The following is a 13186-nucleotide window of genomic DNA, read 5'->3' as shown; positions in this document are numbered from 1 at the left end:
GTTCTATGCCCAGTACCCTTCCCAGAGTCCCCAGTCTCCAGCTACCCATGGGCTGCAGATGAGGATCCAAGGTTGTGCAGGGTCACTCTCCTGCTCCATCCCTGGCAGGTGGGACCTCACCTACTGCTCCTTTCTGCTCCGGAGAAGAGCACGTCCCTCTCATCTCAAAAGTGCCTGTGTTCCTCCTTCCTGGGTGGAACCTACACTTTTGACAGTTTGGTTTCTGAGGCAAGGCTGCCTCCTCCTCCTCTCCCGGGTACCTCCCCTCAGAAAAGCAGTGGGACTTGGGATGAAAGGATCTAGCCAGTTCATTCCAGATGAATCTAGAAATAATCCTTTAGCCTTTCTCCTAGACCCAGTCCCAACCAAAATCTGAGCTTCATCACCACCACCCAGCACCCACCATTCACCACCCAGCCCCCAGCCCCCAGCACCCAGCACCCACGACCCACCATTCTGGCCCCTGCTCATGGCTCTGGCCCATTCTCCTGCTGTCAGCAGCGCTTGCTTGAACAGAGGGCCACACTGAACAGATACATGCTCCAAGCATTTGGAGGCTGCCTCCTCTTTAAATCAGAGACATTTATCCACCAGGGATCACTCGGGAGCCACTGAGGCCACCACCCTGACCTCCCCTGTCCCCATGGGCTCTCTCAGTGCTCAAAGCACCTTTCACTGGGATGCTGCTCTGTGAACATACATTCGCAGGTATGTGTCAGGGATGATGAGAATGTGTCAATATGAAGACAGATCCCTACCCCTGTAGTCCCTGCTTAGGCTCTATAGAGGTGCTCAGCCTCCTGGGCCATGGTGGTTTGCTTTATTCTTGGGCCATGAGCTTATGAACCATGTCTTAGCTGCATAAGAAAGGAAAAATAAAGATTAGAAAAGAATCAATTATGGAGAACAGTATGAATGAATGGAGAGATGAATGAAGAATGATAGGAAGTAGGAACAAATGGATGGATGGATAATTGAATGATGGATGGATGGATGGATAATGATGGCTGGCTGGATGGATGGATGGATGGATGGGTGGATGGATGGAGGGATAGTGGATGGATAGGTGCATGGATAGATGGACAGGTGGATGAATGGATGGGAAGATGGATGGGGGTGGATGGATGAATGGGTGGATGAACTCATGTATAAATAGAGTATAACTCATGTATAAATAGAAAGAATTATTTAGTAATTGATGAATGGATGAACAAATGAGCAGATGAACAAAAAATAGATGGATGGACAGAAGAACATATGTATGTATATATGGATGTTTGGATGAAAGAACGAATGGATGGGTGGATAGATAAATGCAGATGTGATATTTAGAATATTTAACAAAGCATGTGGTACAAATATTAATCTACCGGAATGGGTGCTGATTATATATATTCCTATATTCAACTGTGTTGTACCTGTGTATATTGGCTGATCATCAGCCCAACAGCTAAATGAGCAAATGTACCAAAACAAAAGATGAGTGGATTTGTGGATGAATGGATGGTGGATGAATGGGTGTATAAATGGGTGAATGAATGTATTGATGGAAGGACACATGAGATGGAATTATGTATGGGTGGATGAGTGGATGGCTGGCATATGGACATATAAATGATTGGAAAGATTAATAGAAAGATGTCAGGAGAGGTAGACATATGGATGGATATGGATAATAGATGAATAGATGGATATGTGGGTGGATATAACAAGAGATGAGTAGAAAGATAAATGGATAATGAATCAATAGACAATTGAATCTGTGCTGAGTGAACTGTTAGAAAGAACGGATGTGTGAGTACACACTACTAAATCAGGAATTTTGCACTCTCTTCCTGAAACACTTCCTCCCATTTCTCTCATCTCTTTTCAAATAAGAAAAGAATTACTTCTTTCCATGAGGCTTTCATATATAAAAACCCAAGGGAAGAATTACTTATTTCCATGAGGCTATCATACATAAAATATCAATCCCCTCCAGAACTCCATATGCCTTTACCCTGATTTATATTTTCTGTGATATTTTCCATCATCTGACCTTTATTTATTTATGTGTTTGTTCCCACACATGAAACATGATCATCGTGAGAGCAGGGACTTTGTTAATGCTAAATCCCCAGCACCTTCAAAGTGTCTGCATTCAGTACAAATTTATTGAATAAATATATGGAAGGATGGAGAGACAGATGGATAGACATATGGATGGATGGATGGATGGATGGATGGATGGATGGATGGATGGATGGATGAGTGGATGGATGGATGGGTGGATGGATAGATGGATGGATGAATAGATGGATGGATAGATGGATAACAGATAGATAAATAGATGAATGGTTGGATGGATGGATGAATGGATGGGTAAATGGATGGATGGATAGGTGAATAGACGGATAAGTGAACAGATAGATGGATGGATGGATGGATAGATGGGTGGATGAGTGGATGGATGGATGGATGGATGGATGGATGGATGAGTGGATAAATGGATGGATGAATAGATCGGTGGGTGAATGGGTAAAATGGATGGATGAACTGATGGATGAATGGAGAGATGGACAGAGAGATGGATAGATGAGTAGATGGATGGATGAGTGGGTGAATGGATGAGCGCACACATAACAGTGGAGTTGACATCAAATACTCTCCCATATTGTCCCTCACAGGACATGCCCTAGTTGTAAAACCATGAATCTTGGCCACTGCATGTAAATATCTGTTCTTGTCACTTCCCATCCATCAGCATTTCTGACAGATGATCATTCTCTAGTGACAGGGAAGTCTTGCCATTCCAAAGTAGCTCTTTTCCCTGTGGGAATATTCTTCCTTCTTTTGAACTAAAATATGCCTTGGCCACATTTCATTCCTGGCTGTCTGTGGCTGGACTCCCTCCAGAAGTCAAAACAGGAGGCAAGGAGGAAATAAGCAGGTTAAGGTGCAAATGAAGCACAAGCTCACTGCCCCCCGTAATCTCACCTCACCTGGGTGATCTGGCCTCCCTGAGTGATCTCAGTTTCTCTGTGTGATCTCACCTACCCCTGGTAATCTCACCTCCCATGAGTGATTTAGTTTTCCCTGGGTGATCTCACCTCCCCTGGGTGACCTCACCTCTCCTGGGTGACCTCACCTCCCCTAGGTAATCTGGCCTCCCCTGGGTGATCTCACCTCCCCTGGGTGATCTCACCTCCCCCCCAGGTAATCTTGCCTCCTCTGGGTGACCTCCCCTCCCCTGGGTGATCTCACTAAACGTTTGTCCAACCTGAGGTCCAGCCCTGGCTACCATCCCTCCTGCTTACTCCAGAATCCTGTGGTCTCTGCAGCTCTGCGGATGCTGGGGATGTGGGGCCAACACCATGGTCTCTAGTGTACATTCCCTGCTCCTCCTGGGTTGTGCGGGGGGAGGGGAGATGCTGTGGGCTCCTCTGTCCAGGACTGGCCCTGGGACCCAGCCTGGTGTGTGCCTAGGGAATGGGGACGGACTTCCTGACCCCCGCAGTCTCCATGGGGTAGCCCACCACCTGAGTCACCACAGCCCGGGCTATGGTCCCATGTGGAATTTTCCGACTGTCGCCACCACCCTCGGCACGCTGCCCTCCTCGGTGATTTACCCGCTCGCCTGTCTGCTCACAGCCTCACCCTTGCTTCTGTCAGTGCTCCCTAGGTGCTGCGCAACCCCAACTCCCTGGCCTGGCCAGGGTCATGATAGCTGGGGAGGCAAGAGGTGGCTGTTCTCCATGGATATGGGGACAGAGGGTGGCATAGGCAGATGAGTGCCCATGCACAGATGGTGGCCCGGGACTAATTCGGTGGCCAGCGGCTGGCAGACCCGGCTCTGGTTCTGGCTGTGCCAGGCCCTCGCTCTGTGACCTTGGATGCCAGTGCTGCTGGCTGGACCTTGGTTTCTCCATCCGGGACATGGGTACTGTGGTGGTTCTGAGTGCCAGCAAGCTGGGCAAGCCGCCAGATGTGAGACTGCCGTCGCGGAGCTGACCCTTGGTGAGCCCTGAACATGTGTCCCATCCCACCCCTCGTCCGTCAGGCCACTAGCCCCAAGTGTTCTCCAGTGAGTCACAGCAGCCAAGCCCAACCAGAGGAACAGAGGGCTGGGCTGCTCCTCCCTGGGCCAGGGCCAGAGGACGGGGGCAAGGGGGGCCTGGCTGGCGAGGGCATCAGGCCGACTTTGTGCCCACTGGCCACCTCTTGGGACCATGTTGTGCCAATACCAAACCGAAGATGCTGCGTTGGTGGTGTCTCTGCCTCTTGGGTCATCTCTGCAGTCTGGTTGGGGTGTTGGGGCCACCAGGAAAGGCAGCAGCCTCCCCATTTGGGGAACAGAGAGGGTTCTAGGGGTGCCAAGCCTTCTCTGGAGGTGACAACAAGAGCAGAGGCCAGGAATGAACAAAGGGAAAGTGGAGAACCAGGAGCGGGGGAGAGGGGAGGAGGGGAGAGGAAGGGAGGGGAGGGGAAGGGAGGGAGGAGGGAAGGAGGGAGGGAGACAGAGATAGGGACAGAGACACCAGAGGGAAAGGAGAGAGGAGAGAGGGGCTGAGTGCGAGACGGGGAAGGAGGGGACAGGACAAAGAGGAACCAGCGAAGGGTCCAGGCCTGCGGTGATGGTGAGGGAGGTGGCAGGTTGATGGGGGGGCTGGACAAGAACGGCCGACGAAGGAGAACAGAGGAGGGCCCGGGCAGGGCCTGGCAGAGGGCATGAGGCACTCTGAGGTGGGAGGCGGCGATGGGCAGAATAGGCCCCTGTGCCTGGGGCAGGGGCACCACAGAGGGCTAGGGGAGACCAAGAGGTGGGCAGCGGCTGCCAAGGTGGCCTGAGGGCAGAGGCGGAGGGAGGAAGAGAAAGAAGAAGGGAGGGAGGGAGGGAAGGAGGCAACCACGCTGCCCATCAGCGGGCCACAGAGGTCTGGCTGAGCCCCACGCTGCTGGGCTGGGAGAGTTTTCGCTCTGACATTTTTACTCTTCTCGGAAGGAGGAGGAGGTGGAGGTGGAAGAGATGGAGGCGGGAGGAGAAGGGGGCTGGGGGAAACAAAAGAGAAGCAGCTGCTGAGAGTCCTGAAGTAGGAGACGGGAAAGGGAGACCCACAGTCAGGGAGACCCGCAGGGATGGGGACACAGGGACCAGGCTGCCCGCAGGGAGCCGGCCTCCAGACCCTAGTGCTAGGAGCTGAAGGGAGGGACCAGGCTGCCCACAGACCCCTGTGCCAGGTGCCAGAGGGAGGGACCAGGCTGCCCAAGGGAGCCGGCCCACACACTCCCGTGCCAGGGGCCAGAGGGGCCAAGACAGACAGGCAGAGGGTCACAGGGACAAGAACACCAGAGAGAAGGGACAGGGGAGGGGTGACAGCCAGTGAGAGACCGAGGGCCAGGGCAGAGCGCCAAGGAAGTACAGGAGTGAGGGGCCGGGAGAGGCAGGAAAGCCAAAGAGAGCCGGGCATAAGGGGGCAGGGGTATGGGAGGAGGGCAGCAGAGAGGAGGGCCAACAGGACAGGAGCCTTTGACAATGCTGCTGTATCCCCGGGGCTGGGGTCAGGCCAGGTCACTGCCTGAGCAGAGGCTGCAGCCTGGGCAGTCCCGAGCTTCTGAGGAGGAACTCTAGCAGACAGGGCCTGGATACCCTCTTGAGGTAGGTCCCTCCTGCCCCGGCTGGGCATGGAGGGCAGGGCAGGGTGCCCGTGCTGGGCTGCCACATGCACCGGGCCAGGCTCCCGGGCACGGGGCCACTGGGCCTCCCCCCAGCTTTGGTGGGCTCCGCTGCCTCAAGCGTGGGCAGGGAGAGGGTGCCAGGCTGGCCGCGTGTACATGTGTGAGTGCGGAGGCTGCTTGAGGCCTGTCTTCCTCCCGGCTCCTGGCAGCTGCCTATGCATCCTCCTCCCCCATCCCACCTGCACCGCTGGCTGCACTGTCGCCCGCTCACACCTTCCCACCTGCACCGTCGGCTGTACTATCGCCCGCTCACAGCGTCCCACCTGCACCGCCGCCGGCTGCACTGTCGCCCACTCACAGCGTCCCACCTGCACCACTGGCTGCACTGTTGCCTGCTCACACCTCTCCCCGAGCCCCGGGAGTTCTGTTCAACTCTGAGCCCCCAGGATGAAGGGCCCATCCTCCGCGTTGCTTCTGGGGCCTCCCGTGGGGTCCTTCGGACCCTGGGCACCCTCCCATCACCCTCGCTTCACAGATCATGAAACTGAACTTTGGGCTGAGCTTACCCTCCCTGGCCACAGCCACCAACCCTGAGTGCGAGGCTCCTCAGGGCCAGGGAGGGTATCCGCACCTTGTCCACCTGCAGGCTTTGGGCCAGTGTGGTGCCCTCTCCAGCCTGTTTCCTCCTCTATAAAGTAGTGGTGTGGCCCTTCATGGAGTCAGGTGGGAGAGCAGAGTTTGGAGGGCCCAAGGCTCCTCAGGATCCAGCCTGGGCAGTCTCACAGATATCCCTCTGCACCATCAGCCACTCTGAGCCGCCTGTAGTGCCCTTCCTCCTCCTCAACCCTTCCAGGCTTTTAAGCCAAGTTGAAACACCACCTCCTCATCGAAGGCTGCCTTGCTTCTTCCTAACCTGGAGGGCTGTCCTGCTCTGACTCCCTTTGATGGTATGGAGCATGCTGGCCGGACCTGGAGCTCCTGGGAGGCAGGGCTGGCATCGGTCAGCTTGCCATTGCCCACCCAGTCCAGGCACTCAGTTCTGAGATTCTGAGAGGGCAGAGAGCCAGGGATGCCCACGGGGGTGAGCTAAGCGGGGTCTGAGGAGTTGAGGGCAGCCTGGCTCACCCCTCCTCCCCAGCTCCCACTTGTTGGGTCCGTGCAGATGCAGAGATGGCTCTGATCTGGTCCCCACCTGGCAGGGTCTCCGGCTGCCACCCGAGTTCAGGACCAGCACCAGGATCTGCAGTGGGCCCCTAGCTGGGCACACCACATCCCAGCCTCCCCCTACCCCTGGCCCCCCATAAGCCTCCTCCTCCTGGGCTTCCAGGCTCTGTTGGTCAGACCTCCCTCCCTGCCCAACGGGAACGTGTTTCCCCAGGGGACGCTGCTGTTCCCCAGGAGCTCTGTGGCCTGGGATTTGAGGAGTACCTGGGGTCAATCCCCCAGGCTCACCAGTGCTACTTAACAAATGGGCCCAAGAGAAGGAAGTGCAGCCCCAGGAGGAGGGGCAGAGCCCCTGTCTGGCTGTGTGGGGGATCACCCCCTTGTGACCAGGGACTTGGCCGTGAGCATCCGTCCAGCGGGCCCAGCACCAACTGCAGCCCCACGTGAGCAAGCAGCACTCAGGAGGCACTGGAGCCGCGTAGGCCCAGGCTCGGGGCCAGTCCCTGTGGACCTGGAGAGGAGACAGCGGGGAGGGGACCTCACTTGAGGTGGTCAGCCAGTGGGTTGGTGGCATAAGGACCTGTCCCTTTGAACTCCCTCGGAACTTGCCCTGATGGGGGCCGGGCAGAGGGCAGCAAGAGTCCCTTGTCCAGCTAAGGGGAGCAACCAGGGTGAGCTACATGAAGCAAGGCTCATGTGTGTGCATTAACACACACCCCCTCCAGGACACAGACCCAGAGGCCGCTGCACTGCACCCACCACACCCACACACGCACATGTGCACACACACATACACACACACATGCACATGCATGCACGTGTACACACATGCACACACACGCACATGCACGCACACATGCACACACTCACATGCACACACACCGCACGCACACACATGCATACACACATGTACATGCACACACATGCACACACACGTGCACACACATGCACATGCACACACACGCACAAGCACACTACCACCTGGGACAGTGCTGTGCTCACCACCACTGCCATAATCACTTCTCTGCAGCCTCCTACAGCTCAGACTTCCCCAGTCCCAGCCCTCCAGGTCAGGCAGGCCGCCCCCTACCCACTCCCTGTTGGATAAAGGAGTGAGCCAGGCTCAGAGAAGCTGTGGGTGAAGAGACTTCAAGGCCACTCAGCAGGGCATGATGAGCCCGGGTCCCCTGGTCCCTCCTCCACCTGCATCACCACACCCCTTTCCCGGGGACCCCCTGGGTGTCCTGCCATGTCAGGTGCAGGGCTGGGAGAGGCACTGCAGGCAGGGTGCTGTGTCCTCAGTGATGAGCCCTGAAGGGACATGCTAGGTGCCAGCAGCTGCCAGGGAGTAAATTCAATGCAGTTTACATTCATCAAAAACGGTGCCCTGGGCCAGTGGGAAAACGTGTCCCCCCTGCCCCATCGTCCCCCACCCCTGCCCTAGCGATTCTCCTTGTCTACATCCGGTGTGAGCCCAGGGGCTCTGCATATAGCCCCATAACACCATTTTCTCCAGGTCTGCTGTTCCCAGACCCTGCCAGAATGCGGCTTCTGGCTGGCAGGGTTGGGCCCTGGGCTGACCTCCCCCCAACTCCTCCCTGCCAAGTCTGCCCTTCCAGGCACCTGGGAGTCTGCCCTGTGCCTCCTGCCTGCCCCTGGGCAACTCGGGGCTCTCCCAGGGCCAGCTCGGGCAAGGCCAGTGTTAGGGATGGTCAGGGGACCTCAAGAGGACCTCAGCCCACTCAACTCCAGACGTCACCCAGACTCAGCCACCAGCCTGGTCCTGCCACCTGTGGGGTCCTGGCTTTGTGAGAGGGCACCAGGCCGGCTGAGAGTGCCTTGTAGCCTGGCCCGGAGTGAAGAGGGGGGCTGGGGATCAGCCTGGCAGACGTCCTTATCAAGCACTGAGGTCCCCGGAGCCCCGTGCCCACCCTTAGCCACGGCTCTTTGGGCGGTGTGAGCCCCTCCATTCCCTCCATCTCGGGCACACATCTGCCCACAGATGTACAGATGTGGCAGCCATGCCGTGCTTGGCTCTCCCCAGGGCTCTAAGGCCCCTCAGGCAGCGACCCACCCTGAGCAGCCTGGTCCAGGGACCTCTGGGGCTCCTGATGTGGCCAGTGGGACAGGAATGGGCTGGCAGCCTGCTGGGCTGGCCCTGAGGGGGCTGGGGGAAGCCAGGCCTCCAACCACAGTGTCCAAAAGGGTGTGGCTGCCTTGGGCCCATCCAGGCCCGAGATCCTGAGGGTGGGGTAGCCCCCGCCCTGGCAGGGCTGGAAGTCGGTCTTCGGACAGAGCCCGTCCTGCCCAGAAGACCAAGCGAGCCAGCAGTAGGGGTGCAGGGACCGAGTGGCCCAGCCCCCTGGGCAGGGTGTCAGGGCCAGAGCCCAGAGGACTGCGGTTCAGGCTTCAGTCCCAGCCGGCGAACCAGAGCTGGGCAGAGCGGCCAGCAAGCGGCAGCCAGGGTGCCCTGGGCACTCGACCCCCAGATGCCCCTGCTAGAGCCATAAAGGGAAGGCACCCTGAGGACAGAGGGAGCATGGCCCCGGGGACTGAGCATCCGGCTCAGAGCGGCTCGGCAGAGGTTGGTGGACTGGGGTTAACCACAGAGGTCTCTAGAGGGCAGGCAGGAGCCGCTGCAAGTGGGAGCTTGTGGGAGAGAAGCCCTTGGGTGACCCCTGGATGGTGTGGGGACCATTAGGGAGAAGGGTGAGGGGCTCTGGTCCCCACCCCAGACTCCAAGTGGGCTGAGACCCGGGAGGCATGAGCATGGCCGTGAGGGTCAGCTGCTGCCCGTGACGGGTTGGGGAGGTATTGGTGAGAGCCGAGGTGGTGCTTGTGGAGGTGAGATAGAGGGCCAGGCCTGGCCAGCAATGCTGGGAGGGGGGCAACCCTGTGCCTGGGGTTGTGAGGGTCTCTTGAAGAGAACAAACCCTACCTAGGGAGAAGTGACAGAGAAAAGAAAGAAAGAGCGAAGGCACGAGACAGAAATGAGAGAAAGGGAGGGAAAAAATGCGGAGAGGGAGGGCGAGAGCAGGGGCTGCCTTGAAGGAGGAGGAAGAGGGGAGCAGAAGCGGGTGCGGGATGGCAGCAGGACGGGAAGGGCAGAGGGAGAGGCTGAGGTGCGAATGGAAGCTGCGTGAGGGTCCTGGGCACTGCCCCTTGCTGCCGATCCCAGGTGTGGGAGGAGCGGTCTCTCCCACATGGGCTGCACCTAGCAGGTGCCCGGGGCAGGAGGCTGCAGAGCCGCTGTCTCACACAGCTCCTCGGTTCTCCAAAGATGGGCGGTAGGAGGAAGATCAAAGAAGTGAGCAATGGACGCTGGAGGAAAGCAGTGAGGCCAGGCGAGGGCTGGCGAGCTTGCCAAGGAGAGGACAGGCGAGGAAAATGGGGCGCCCAACAGAGGAGGGAGTGTAGGGGAGGGCTGGTTTTCCCTGGGACTGAGCAATGAATTTCTGCGCCTGGACTGGGACCCCCTGGGTCAGGACCATCCACTCACATTCAGGGGCAGCACCTCTTCTGGCCTCTGTCCCTGCCTGGTCTTCCCTACACCCAGTTCTTGGGGGTTGAGGGGTTGGAGCCCCAGCCACGTCATCAGCTCCCTGCGACCCCTGCGTGAGATGTGAGATGTGCACCTCCCAGCCTCTGTTTGTGCTTCTGTCATGGGGATGATAGGACTGCGCCCCTGGCAGCCATTGTGAGGACAGAGGTGCTGGCTGCACTGGTGCTCACTGTGCCTCTTTAAACGGGGATGTCTGGGCCTCAGGTGCAGAGGACCAAGGCAGGCCCACTTGACCTCAGCCACGAGGACATCCCAAGGCCATGTGAGTCTCCCACAGCCCACTGAAGCTGGTCCTTCGTACCCCATTTTGCAAATAGGAAAGCTGAGGCTCAGGGAGGCTCCAAAGCTTACCCTCGTCCTGGGGGTTGGCAGGGGGTGTCCACAGCACCAGGGAACATACACCAGGGAGCCTCCTGGGAAAGTAGGGCCGGCCCAGGGTCAGACTCTTTTCTGCTCTGCGATGTCTCCCCTGCACCCCCAGGGATGATGAGTCTGGGAGGGGCTGGTCAGCCATGAAAGCTTCGGGGAGGGGCCGGTGGCCAGGCCAGGAACCCCAGAGCTCCACAGGCAGACATGGTGTGGGGGCGTCAGGAAGAAGTCCTGGCGGCTGGGTGCTACGGTAGGAAGATCCCGGTGCTGTGGGAGTGGAACAGGTGGTCGAATGCCAGGCTGGCTTGGCCCTTCTCTCTGGGTGCCAGCTGTTGCTCCCACCCAGGTGGGCACCACGTCTGAATAATGTATGAAGTCTCTGGTTGCGTGGAGGATGGCAGTGCTTCGGGCAGCATCTGTGGGCAGAGGGATGTGAGGTACATCTGGGCACGGCTAGCTGGGAAGGAAAGAGGATGGCAGAGCCTCGAGCTGTTGCCAGGGACTGGTCGCGTGTCCCGGAACGTGCCAAAAGCCTGCCTCGTGAGCACGGCGAGAGCTCTGCCAGGGCAGTCCCAGCTGGCCCAGGCGCCGCAGCGCTCCCGAGGGCCGTCGAGCAAAGGCGGGAGGCGCAGCCAGGCTGTGGGTGGACCTGTAGGTATCAGGGCTCCTTGGTCCCCTCCTGCGGGAAGCAGACACCGAGTGGGGCTGCATGTAGATGCATGCGAGGGTGAGAGCTGCGGCGGAGGACGCTGATGCATGCGAGGGTGAGAGCTGCAGCGGAAGACGCTGATCGCCGAGTGCAGGCAAGGGCCCCAGAAAGGTCCCGCGGGTCGCCTTGCTTGTGGCACGGGCCCGGCAGCGTTGTGGTCAGTGACACGGAGGAGGACAGAAAGCCATACGCACAGCACGCAGAACAGGAGGAGGGGGGAAGAAAGAACAGGCACAGCCGCAGCCACGCCGGGATGCAGCAGGCAGGGCCACCCACGAGCAGGGCGGGGCCCTAACCTCCGACCTAGGCTGGTTGCGGCAGATGGGGGCAGAGATGTGAAACAGCTGCAGAGCGGGACAAGGGTGCTGCCGGCACAGGGCTGACCACGGAGCGCATCAAAAAAGGTAGGGCACCCAGCACAAGGGAGGTGATGGGCTGGTCAGCGGGACATCAAGCCGGTTCTGGACGCTGCTCTGAGGATGGTCCCTGACCCAGCCTCTGAGGACCAGTGGGAAGCCAGGGGTAGAGGGGTTGGGGGAAACAAGGCTCCATTTTCCAGTCTCAGCAGGGGACCAAGGCTTGCGGCTCTGCGGAGGCCACACCATGAGGCTTCCAGGGTCATAGATGCCCTTTGGTCAGCGCTGTCTGCCGCTGCATGGGCACCCCTCCTGTTGGGTGTCTGGGTAGACTTCGGGGTCTGTCCAGCTGGCTTGGGCACCTTTGGGACTGGGTGTGTGTGGTGGGCAGGCCTGGGCTGCAGTCATCCTGGCACACACTGGTAGAGTTGGGGTCTGTCCGGCTGGCGTGGGCACCTTTGGGACTGGGTGTTTGTGGCGGACAGGCCTGGGCTGCAGTCACCTTGGCCCGTGCTGGTAGAGTTGGGGTCTGTCTGGCTGGCGTGGGCACCTTTGGGACGGGGTGTGTGTGGCGGGCAGGCCGAGGGGGTGTGTGTGGCGGGCAGGCCTGGGCTGCAGTCACTCTGGCGTGCGCTGGTAGAGTTGGGGTCTGTCCGGCTGGTGTGGGCACCTTTGGGATGGGGGATGTGTGGCGGGCAGGCCTGGGCTGCAGTCACCCCAGCCCGTGCTGGTAGAATTGGGGTCTGTCCAGCTGGCGTGGGCACCTTTGGGACAGGGGGTGTGTGGCGGGCAGGCCTGGGCTGCAGTCACCCTGGCCTGCACTCAGCCTAGTCCTGGCATCACCACTCTGGGGCGAAGTTGAGGCAGGAGCTCAGAGCCCTCATGCAGCACTGGGTGGGTCATGAAGCTTAGGGGGCTTCAGCAACGGAGGAGGCGACCCCATCCCATCCCAAGTTGGACAGCAGTCCCAGCGGTGGGGGGTGGGGGGATAGGGGGAAGTAGGTTTGGATTGGGTGGGTAAGGAACCCAGAGGAACAGACCCCTCCCTGTGCGCCTCTCCCCAGAGGTGGAGGCAGGGAGAGGTGGAGGCAGGGAGAGGTGGAGGCAGGGAGACGTGGAGGCAGGGAGACGTGGAGGCAGGGAGACGTGGAGGCAGGGAGACGTGGAGGCAGGGAGAGGTGGAGGCAGGGGGCAGAGACACGGACAAGCCTCAGGTTGTCAGGAGGTGGGGGCTGGCGTCTGGGATATGGGGAGGATGGGGAGAGGGGAGGGCTGTGTGGGTGGGGGGTGGCTCTGTCTCCGCGTGGCTGTGCCTCCCTGGGGACCGCTAGACATACGCATGGCCACTGCACCCCTTCCTCCCTGCCACGA

The 13186-nt window shown here is 59.0% G+C and overlaps 1 protein-coding gene across 3 annotated transcripts in view; it reads left to right on the top strand.

Annotated features, from left to right (window-relative positions):
- The window catches only part of LSP1 (lymphocyte specific protein 1), a 37880-nt gene that overhangs the window by 6239 nt on the left and 18455 nt on the right, over positions 1-13186 (top strand). The window contains exon 1 of one of the 3 annotated variants that reach the window (XM_032153842.2): positions 11352-11401. The exons of the other annotated variants lie outside the window; for them this stretch is intronic. The gene's annotated coding sequence lies outside the window, so the exon portion shown is untranslated. Of the gene's footprint in view, positions 1-11351; positions 11402-13186 lie in introns of those variants that run through there. 3 annotated transcript variants of the gene reach the window in all.

The sequence above is a fragment of the Hylobates moloch genome, unplaced genomic scaffold, assembly GCF_009828535.3.
Source record: "Hylobates moloch isolate HMO894 unplaced genomic scaffold, HMol_V3 SCAFFOLD_5, whole genome shotgun sequence".
In the NCBI taxonomy this organism is placed as follows: domain Eukaryota; kingdom Metazoa; phylum Chordata; class Mammalia; order Primates; family Hylobatidae; genus Hylobates; species Hylobates moloch.
This window is presented reverse-complemented; position numbering and strand designations above follow the sequence as displayed.